Here is an 11242-nt window from a genome sequence, read left to right on the forward strand (position 1 = left end):
CCCGCCTCTGCCTCCCAAAGTGCTGGGATTACAGGTGTGAGCCACCACGCCTGGCCCATACTCCTTGTTCTACTCCTTCCCCACCTTCTCACTACTGCGCTTCACCAGTCTTAAAAAAAATGTTACCCAGTGTGGCATGTACTGATTGCTATTCTACCCGTATCATGTAGTCGCATTTGTTTTGTTTTCAGCATGATTGATGGAAAATTGGCCATCCTGCCCTGGGATAACCAGGAGTTCACTGTGCTTGATTTCTTTTCTAGCTCCCTTCTTCACCACAGGGGGTGAAGAAAATAAGTCCTCAGCAACCCGTCATAAAGAGAAAATTTAAATTGACACAGGCAATGTGTCAGACAGCTTTGGGATAGTCTCAGAAGGTGGAAAGTAAAGAAAATCTATAAAGAAAAGTTGGGCTGGGCGTGGTGGCTCACACCTGTAATCCCAGCATTTTGGGAGGCCGTGGTGGGAGGATCACTTGAGCCCAGGAGTTTGAGACCAGCCTGTGCAACAAAGGGAAATCCTGTCTCTACAAAAAAAAAAAAAAAAAAAAAATTTTAAAAAATTTTAAAAAGAAAAGTTGAAGAAATTGGCATCAATGAGTCTTAAAAACAGAAGCTGACAGGCTAATATAGTGACTGTTTCTAGTTCGTAAACTAGATCAGCTACACACTCCAAAACACCATCTGTGCTCAGCCAGTGGTGGTGCACTGGACAAGCAGAAGAGTGAGTTCTAGAACTGGACTCCAGTCTCACCTCTGCCAATGCGTGTGGCCTGGGCAGTCTCCCTGTCTAGGCCTCAATTTCTGTCTCTGTAAAATTAAAAGGCTGGGCCACTTTGGGGTTCCCAGTCTTTCCTTAAGACTTCACAAAAGAAGAAATGTTTGGACACACCACAAAGAGTACTTTTAAATTATTACATAATAAATGCTTTGGCTGGGCGTAGTGGTTCATTCCTGTAATCTCAGCACTTTGGGAGGCCGAGGAGGACAGATCATTTGAGGCCAGGAGTTTGAAACCAGCCCGGCCAGCATGGAGAAACCCTATCTCTACTAAAAATACAAAAATTAGCTGGGTGTGGCAGCATGTGCCTGTAATCCGAGCTACTTGGGAGGCTGAGGCACGAGAATCACTTGAACCTGGGAGGTGGAGGTTGCAGTGAGTCGAGATCACACCACTGCACTGCAGCTTGGGCAACTGAGTGAGACTCTGCCTTATAAATAAATAAATACATTTACTAGGTGATGAGAATCTCCCAAACACAGGACTCATGAGGGAAAAGAAAAATAAAATAGGTGCTCAGTGATAAGAGTTTGGGAACCAGACTGAAGTCACTCTAGAGCAGGGATGGTGATGCAACATTTTAGAATCCTTAACACAGTGCCTTCTTACCACACACACCCATGAAGTGCTCATTATGTTTCAAACACACACATGAAAAGGACACATAGTAGACCCCCATGCACCCATTACCCAGCCCCAAGAATCATCCCTCAAGCCCAGTCTAGCTTTTCTATGCTCCCATCAGCTGACCTCTAAATATCCCAAAGACTATTTTGAAGCAAGTGCCGAAATCATATAATTTCACCTACAAATATTTCAGTATGTCACTCTGAGATAAGTAATATGTAAACATAGCCACAAAATCATTATCAGACCTAAAATGTTAATAATACTTCCTTAAATATCATTTTTTATCATTATGATTTTTTTTTGAGACAGAGTAAGAACCTATCAAACACCATGGAGTTGGGTCAAGAGGGCTCAGGAGCAAATTAAGAGATCCCCACAGTCCCACTGGCCAATGGTAGAAGAATCAATGAGGATTATAACTTCATTGATCTCAAACTCATTAAATATATTAAACCCATGAATTTTTAATGACACTTAGAAAAAAAAACAGCCTCATTTGTCATCTTTTGAAGGATGCTAGGAAATCAACCTATTATTTTGAAACTGACAAGGAAGGAAAACAAACAGCATTGATTCTGCCTTTTCTTTTCCAACTGTGTGTCATGATAACCAAATAGTTGATAAGAAGATGATTTTCTTTATAGAAACATTCTAGCTAATAAATGAAGAAGAAAAGAAGCTAAGAAATGTTAGCATATCTAGCTCTGTCACCCAGGCTAGAGTATAGTGGCATGTAGCCTCAACCTCCTGGGTTCAAGCGATCCTCCCAACTCAGCCTAAAGGTACACACCACCCTGCCCCAGCTAATTTTTTTTTTCTATTTTTTGTAGACAGCGGGGTCTCACTTTGTTGCCCAGGCTGGTCTTGAATTCCTGGGCTCAAGTGATCTTCCCGCCTCTGCCTCTCAAAGTCCTGGGATTACAGGCATGAGCCACCATGCCCAGCCTCCTTAAATATCATTTAATATTAATTGCATGTTCAAATTTCACGGATGGCGTCATACAATTTTTTTTTTTTTTTGAGACAGGGTCTCACTCTGTCCACCCAGGCTGGAGTGCAGTGGCACTATCTTGGCTCACTGAAACCTCTGCCGCTCTGGTTCAAGCGATTCTCCTGCCTCAGCCTCCCGAATAGCTGGGATTACAGGCATGCGCTATCATGCCTGGCTAATTTTTGTATTTTTAGTAGAGACAGGGTTTCGCCATGTTGGCCAGACTGGTCTCGAGCTCCTAACCTCAAGTGATCCGCCCGCCTCAGCCTCCCAATGTGCTGGGGTTACAGGCATGAGCCACCGCACCCGGTCCAGCTTTTTGTGTTTCCATCAGGAGGCACATAATGCCCAGTTATCTTTCTTTTTTTGATGTTAGCAGCTATTGATGATCATTGCCTAGCTCCATTATTTCATTAAGAGTTGCAAAATTTCGATATGCAAAATGTTGATATGCTAACATTTCTTAGCTTCTTTTCTTCTTCATTTATTAGCTAGAATGTTTCTATAAAGAAAATCATCTTCTTATCAACTATTTGGTTATCATGACACACAGTTGGAAAAGAAAAGGCAGAATCAATGCAGTTTGTTTTCCTTCCTTGTCAGTTTCAAAATAATAGGTTGATTTCCTAGCATCCTTCAAAAGATGACAAATGAGGCTGTTTTTTTTTTCTAAGTGTCATTAAAAATTCATGGGTTTGATATATTTAATGAGTTTGAGATCAATGAAGTTATAATCCTCATTGAGTCTTCTACCATTGGCCCGTGGGACTGTGGGGATCTCTTAATTTGCTCCTGAGCCCTCTTGACCCAACTCCCTGGTGTTTGATAGGTTCTTACTTTCTGTGAACTCAACTTCTGAGATAATCTCTAAGGTCCTTCTTAGTCCTGCCCTCAGATCAAGCAAAGAATAGAGCCCATCCTTGGCCTCATATAGTATACACATTGAGACACAAAGGTTATTTTCTTCTTGGGTCTTACAGGAAAGATTTCTGAAAGGTAGGAGGAAGAGGGTGTGTGTAAACCCAACTCATCTCCTCAGGCTAGAGGAGGAGGCCTGAGGCTGTCAGTGAAAGTGGGGTGGGGGTGGGGAGTAGGGGGACAGAATCACAGCTCTGTCCTGAGAAATCAGGGAGAGAGTGGTTGCTTCAATTTCAAGTCATCTCCTCAAATCAACCCAAGTGCATGTCTCAACAGAACTGATTCCCTGTAACTACTTTCCTGCCGACCCTCTCTTCCCCACTCCCTGCTCTTCAGTTAGGGTAGTGTAGTTTGGGGAGGCACATAAAAATGCCTGGAGATCCTAAGTTGGAAAAGTAAGGTGTGAGGAAGGTAACCTGGCCACCCTGGCAAAAAAGAGAGCTTGACTGAGTCAGTCCCTATCCCAAGACTGGGTGGATCCAGTCACCACCCAAGAGTCCTGGGCCTGAGGCCAGCTTCTGCACTGCCCTGCCCTGTCCCTGCATAACCAGGGTATGACAACTCAAGCATCCAGGTGGAAGGAATGACAGAGACAGAACCTGTCTCCTTTAGCTTCCAAGACTCAAAGAAGTGAGCTTTGTGAGAGGGAAAAGCCTGGTTGAGAATGTCAGATAGAGGTGGGCATAACTTGATTTATAGCTTTTAAGCACTTAGACATTTGTCACATGGGACAATATTTGCACTTTTGCAAACACCAGGGCAGTGTTGGTCCTTCTGGCTTGGGCATTTCAAGTGAGTGTTTGGATGCCCCAAGTGAGGACGTCTGGTTAGACTTCATGGTCCAGGCTAGTCCCTTGTCCAGCTTTTTCTTTTCCTTTCCCAGTCACCATGGAAAACAGACCACCTTTGGCATTACTGAATTCTGAGCATGTCCAGAATTTGGCTTGGGGCTGCTGCTTTTTGTGTAAAGTTAGGGGAAACCTGCAGTTTTGGAAAAGCATCTGGGAGCAAGAGATACATCTTGGGTTCTTCCTTCTTTCAGAAAGGTCCTGATAGCCAAGGATAGTCCCTCTCAATTACCACAACTGTATGCCCCTGCCCCCTGATCAAAGCTGATTAACACAGTGCAGACACCTTGCCCAAATTTCCTTATCTGAGAGCTCCAAAGAGAGAGGGATGTTCCGAGGATGAGAATTTCCGAAACTTAATTCCTTCCTTGCCTAAATCTTTGCTGTTCATCTTTTCCTTCAATTATGTGACACACTCCATACCCTTCAAAAAACATGGCTTTTTGCTCATTCGAGCTAACTTAAGTCAGTTTCTGTTGTCTGCATCCACACACAGATGAAAAACCCTTAACTAAAATTACTGTTCAATGGTGCTCTGGATGAAGAGCCCAGGCACCTAAATTCATCCCTTTCCCTCTGACTCCCCCATCCCTGTCATCACGTCTTTAAATCCCAGACTCATTATCCTCTGCTTACAGCCAGCACCAAGGCAATAAGGGGAAATAAAAATGAGAAAAAAATGATGATGATGATAATAATACTTATTTTTTGAGCACCTTTTATACCAGGAATTGTGTTAAGTGCTTTACATAAATTATTTTATTGAATCAAATCCTCATAAACAACTCTGGGTTTGTTAGGATGCTTTTGACTCCATGTAAGAGAAATCCCAAATAAAAATAGCTTAAACGTGAGGAAATGAGTTATTTTCTACGTAATAATAAGTCCCTACCAGGGGTAGCTTTAGGGTTGGTTAAATTAGAAGCTTGATGATGTCATTAGGCACCCCAGTTCTTGCCATCTTTTCACTCTGCCATCCTTAGTTGGCTTGGATCGTCAGCCTGGGTACCCTCGTGACCACAAAATGGCTGTTACATTTCCAGGCATCCCATCTGGACATGACAGTATTTAGCAGAGGGACGATCTCTTCCTTGTATCTTTTTTAAGTACAAGAAAAGCTTTCCAAGAATCCTCTAGTTGATCACCTCTCTCATCTCAGTGGCCAGAACTGGGTCATACATGCATGCTGAATCCAACCATTGACCCAAAAGTGGTATTATTGCAATGGGCCTACACCAAGCATAATTCACCCCTGAGTTGAAAGAGGAAGAGATAAAACACTCTGAAAAAAAAAAAAAGAAAAATGAGATCCGGCCAGGCGCAGTGGCTCATGCCTGTAATCCCAGCACTTTGGGAGGCTGAGGTTGGCGGATCATGAGGTCAGGAGATCAAGACCATCCTGACCAACATGGTGAAACCCCTCTCTACTGAAAACACAAAAATTAGCTGGGCGTGGCAGTGCGTGCCTGTAATCCCAGCTTCTTGGGAGGTTGAGGCAGGAGAATCGCTTGAACCAGGGAGGCGGATATTACAGTGAGCCAAGATCGCGCCACTGCACTCCAGCCTGGTGACGGAGCTAGACTCCGCTCAAAAAAAAAAAAAAAAAAAAAAAAAAAAGAAGTATTTTTCAGCAAAGAAAAGGGGAGGAACCCATTCGGTAGTTAACCAACAGTGTCTGCTGCAAACCTTCGAGATACACATGAGCAATTCAGAGGGGTAGAGTGATTTGCCCAAGGTCAAACAACCAGTTAATTGCAGATATGGAGTCTGAATCCAGAACTGTCCATCTCTAAAATCTACTCTTTTAACCTGTATTCTGGGAGGCAGTTAGTCCACACTAAATTCTTTTGCCTTTGAGAAACGTAGGTTGCTAAGGCTGTCCTGATTATTTCATGAAAATAACTGGTGTAGGAGCTACAAATTGATCATATTCAGGAGACCAAGCCACACAGCAAACTTATCTAGCCTCACTGAATCTGTTCCCCACTGGCTCACTCAAGTCTCCTCAAATACAGTGGTGAGGAAACTTAAAAGAAGCTCAATTCAGCAAACAGCAGGCTTCAGTCTTAGATATCTGGCTTTCGGAGTAGGCATCATAAGTGAACAAATATCCTTTCTGTGTCCTTCCACATCTCCTCTTATTGGTATTGCCACCTTTGGGGAATTCTTTCTACCCAATATCATTTATTTGGTTCTGATAGGGACTTCCAGTGACAGTACCAAGACATCAAGTCCCAGCTATTCAGGAGGCCGAGGCAGGATGATCACTTGAGCCCAGGAGTTTGAGACCAGCGTGGGCAACACAGTAAAATCTCATCTCAGGCCAGGCGCAGTGGCTCATGCCTGTAATCCCAGCACTTTGGCAGGCTGCGGCGGGTGGATCACGAAGTCAGGAGATCAAGACCTTCCTGGCCAACCTGGTGAAACCCGTCTCTACAAAAAGTACAAAAATTAGCCGGGTGTGGTAGTGCATGCCTGTAATCCCAGCTACTCAGGAGGCTGAGGCAGGAGAATCGCTTGAACCTTGGAGTCGGAGGTTGCAGTGAGCCGAGATCACGCCACTGCACTCCAGCCTGGTGACAGAGCGAGACTCAGTCTAAAAACTAAAAACAAAAAACAAAAAAACCCTCAACTCTATCAGTCAATCAATTAGTCAGAGATGACATTAAAATCAAAATAGTTAAACAATGGGAAAGCACAGACACCAACCAATCACAAGGGACACTTGCAGCAGTGGCAAAGCAGGCTCCTGAATGCCCCTGGCTGGGCTAGCCATTAACTCTTAGTTGTTGGGCCATGGGGAAGTCCAGGGTGTCCCAAGGAGGTCCAGGATGGCCAGGAGATGAGGACAGGGAACTTAGGAGTCTTGGGCCAGTAGATATTTACCAACAGCTATGAAAATATTTCACTTAATGGGTTCTTAATTACAAATATTGCATGTTTCAGTTCTAGAAAGCCCATTTGGTTCTTTTTTTATAGATTCGAATGCTCTGTTGAAATTCTTTATTTTTCATCTATTGTACTATTTTCTCTATTTATCATGTTTATAATACTTATTATAAAGTCCTTGTCTGCTAACTCAAATATCAGAATCATTTGTGGGTCTGCTTCTATTGCCTGCTCTTTCTCTACTTTTATTTATTTTTTTTTCTGAGGCAGGTTCTTGCTCTGTTGCCCAGGCTGGTGTGTGGTGGTACAATCATGGGTCACCTTGACCTCCTGGGCTTAAACAATCCTCCCTCCTTAACCTCCCAAGTAGCTGGGACTACAGGTATTGTGACTAAGCCCAGGTAATTTTGTTTGTTTGTTTGTTTGAGACGGAGTCTGGCTCTGTTGCCCCAGGCTGAAGTGCAGTGGCACAATCTTGGTTCACTGCAAGCTCTGCCTCCTGGGTTCATGCCATTCTCCTGCCTCAGCCTCCTGAGTAGCTGGGACTACAGGCTCCCAACACCACGCCTGGCTAATTTTTTTTGTATTTTTAGTAGAGACAGGGGTTTCACTGTGTTAGCCAGGATGGTCTTGATCTCCTGACCTCATGATCCAACCACCTTGGCCTCCCAAAGTGCTGGGATTACAGGCGTGAGCCACTGTGCCCGGCCACCCAGGTAATTTTTTAACTTCTTTTTTTTTTTTGAGACAGGATCTCGCTCTATCACCCAGGCTGGTGTGCAGTGGTGCGATCTCTACTCACTGCAACCTCTGCCTCCCAGATTCAAGTGATTTTCCCACCTCAGCCTCCCAAGTAGCTGGGACTACAGGCATGTGCCACCACACCTGGCTAATTTTTCTATTTTTAGTAGAGATGGGATTTTGCCATGTTGCCCAGGCTGGTCTCAAACTCCTGAGCTCAAGTGATTCACCCACCTCAGCCTCCCAAAGTGCTGGGATTACAGGCATGAGCCACTGCACCCAGCCTGTTTTTTTTCTTTTTCTTTCTTTTTTTTTTTGAGACAGAGTCTCACTCTTGTCACCCAGGCTGGAGTGCAATGGTGCGATTTTGGATCACTGCAACTTCCGTCTCCTGGGTTCAAGCGATTCTCCTGCCTCAGCCTCCTAAGTAGCTGGGATGACAGGTGTCCACCCCCATGCCTGGCTAATTTTTGTATTTTTCGTAGAGATGGGGTTTCGCCATGTTGGCCAGGCTGGTCTCAAACTCTTGACCTCAGGTGATCCACTCACCTCGGCCTCCCAAAGTGCTGGGATTACAGGCATGGGCCACCGCGCCCGGCCCCTGCTTATTTTCCTTATCAGTCACATTTTCCTGCTCTTTGCATGCCTTATAATTATATAAAAGAAAACAGAGGCAAAAGATGATATTATTTTCCTCCAGTGATGAATCTCTTTTTCTTCTGTTAGCAGATGGGGTGAGGGACTGATCACCTTAACCTAGTCAAGAATTCAGCTGGGTTGAGGCTGGGTTGCAGTCTTGGTTAGTCCTAGTCCATCTCTGAGTCATCACTATTCCTTGGATGGAGCCCACTCAAGCTTTTCATTGGCATGTCTCTGTCTTCTCATCCCTGAAAGCCTATGGAAGATTCAGCTCTGTTCTTAGGAGCTCCAGCTTAGCTCTAGATTCTAACATTACACCAGATAACACTGATCATCAAAAACTCTACCAGTTTCTCTTTGCCCCAGTAGAGACCCTATGCCTGGGTCAAGCCCTATCCTTGGCCTGTGCACAGATTTGGCAAATACCCTCTGGGAAGAAAATGGTCAGAGACAATCAGCACATTTAGAAAGGGCTCTTTCCGGCCGGGCGCAGTGGCTCACGCCTGTAGTCCCAGCACTTTGGGAGGCCAAGGTGGGCAGATCACCTGAGGTCAGGAGTTTGAGACCAGCCTGACCAACATGGTGAAACCCTGTCTTTAATAAAAATACAAAATTAGCTGGGTGTGGTGGCACATGCCTGCAATACCAACTACTCGGGAGGCTGAGACAGAAGAATCACTTGAACCCAGGAGGCGGAGGTTGCGGTGAGCCTAGATTGTGCCATTACACTCCAGCCTGGGCAACAAGAGTGAAACTCCGTCTCAAAAAAAAAAAAAAAAAAAAAAAAAGGAAAGGGCTCTTTCCTCTCCAGAATTTCAGTTCATTAGTCCTCATTGATGGCACAACTCTGCGGTGTCTTAAAAAGGTGATTTCTGTAACTTACTCTGTTTTTTCTAGTTGCTTCAGCAGGAGTGTTGGATTGTTCCTACATATACATCCTATCCAGAAGAGGAAGCCCTCTGAAACCCTTTCAACATTTAACCATGGTGAGGTCATCCAGGTATATACGGCTGAATCAACCCAGAGCATACCATGGCCCCTGCTCCACACCTCTACTACAGTGAGGACAGGTGGCCCAAGCAGACTAGAGTCTTTTTGCAGCGAAACTGGGGACCATGAGCCTTTTTATTTTTACAGTGGGTGGAAAGTCTGATAAAGCTGTGAGAATAAGTCTGGAAGCTTCCAGTGGCTATGCCCCATGCTCATGGAAGAGGCCAGTCTCCAGCAGGAGGAAATGAAGCCCTTCCACGGAAAGGAGAGGCATTGGGAGCACCCAGGGGATGTTGGAGTCCCTGATTCCAGTCACTTGCTCCTGCTGTGGTTTGGTTACCTGAGCCACATACTTCCCTTTTCTTCCTAAGCTAGTTCCAGTTTCTTTTTTAAAAAATTTATTTGTGTATATTTATGGGGTACATGAGAAAATCTGTTATATGTATATAATACATAGTGATCAAGAAGCGGCATTCGGGGTGTCTGTCATGTGAGTACAACACATTTTTGTTAAGTTTAGTCATCCTACTCTGCTGTGGAATATTGAATTTATTCCTTTTATTTTACTGTATATTTGTATGTTTTAACACTTCTCTTTATCCGCCTGCCCCCCACCACTGTCCCTTCCATCTCTATTATCTGTTTTTCCATTCTTTAGCTCCATGTGGTCAATTTTTTTAGCTCCTACATATAAGTGAGAACATGCAATATTTGTCTTTCTGTGCCTGGCTTTTTCCACTTAAGAGAATAACCTCCAGGCCTTGTGGCTCTCTGAGCAGCACCATGGTGGTTGGCAAGAACAAGCACCTTACAAAAGGCAGCAAAAAGGGAGCCAAGAAGAAAGTGATGGATCCATTTTCTAAGAAAGATTGGTATAATGTGAAAGCAGCTGCTATGTTCAATATAAGAAATATTGGAAAGACGCTAGTTGCCAGGACCCAAGGAACCAAAATTGCATCCGATGGCCTCGAGGGTCGTGTGTTTGAAGTGAGTCTTGTTGATTTGCAGAATGATTAAGTTGCATTTAGAAAATTCAAGCTGATTACTGAAGATGTTCAGGGCAAAAACTGCCTAACTTCCATGGCATGGATCTTATTCGTGACAAAATGTGTTCCATGGTCAAAAAATGGCAGACAATGATTGAAGCTCACGTTGATGTTAAGACTACTCATGGTTACTTGCTTTGTCTGTTCTGTATTGGTTTTACTAAAAAAAGCAACAATCAGATACGGAAGACCTCTTATGCTCAGCACCAACAGATCCGCCAAATCCAGAAGATGATGGAAATCATGACCCAAGAGGTGCAGACAAATGACTTGAAAGAAGTGGTCAATAAATTGATTCTAGACAGCATTGGAAAAGACATAGAAAAGGCTTGCCAATCTATTTACCCTCTCCACGATGTCTTTGTTAGAAAAGTAAAAATGCTGAAGAAGCTCAAGTTTGAATTGGGAAAACTCATGGAGCTTCATGGTGAAGGTAGTAGTTCTGGAAAAGCCACTGGGGACAAGACAGGTGCTAAAGTCGAATGAGCTGATGGATATGAATGACCAGTCCAAGAATCTGTTTAAAGTCCAGACTTATAATAGTGGCAAATAAAAAGTCCTATTTGTGATGAAAAAAAATAATGATAATCTCCAGTTCCATCCATGTTGCTGCAAATGACATGATTTCATTCTTTTTATGGCTAAACAGTATTCCATTGTGTATATATACCACATGTTCTTTATTCTACCATTGATGGACACTTAGGCTGATTCCATATCTTAGCTATTGTGCATAGTGCTGCAATAAACATGCAAGTTTGCAGATATCC

General features: G+C 43.8%; 1 pseudogene; it reads left to right on the forward strand.

Moving 5' to 3' along the window:
- Positions 1-10209: 10209 nt before the first annotated feature.
- LOC100969577 (small ribosomal subunit protein eS1-like) lies at positions 10210-10997 on the forward strand (annotated as a pseudogene).
- The last annotated feature ends 245 nt before the right edge of the window (positions 10998-11242 follow it).

This window comes from Pan paniscus, chromosome 8 (assembly GCF_029289425.2).
Source record: "Pan paniscus chromosome 8, NHGRI_mPanPan1-v2.0_pri, whole genome shotgun sequence".
Taxonomy (NCBI): Eukaryota; Metazoa; Chordata; class Mammalia; order Primates; family Hominidae; genus Pan; species Pan paniscus.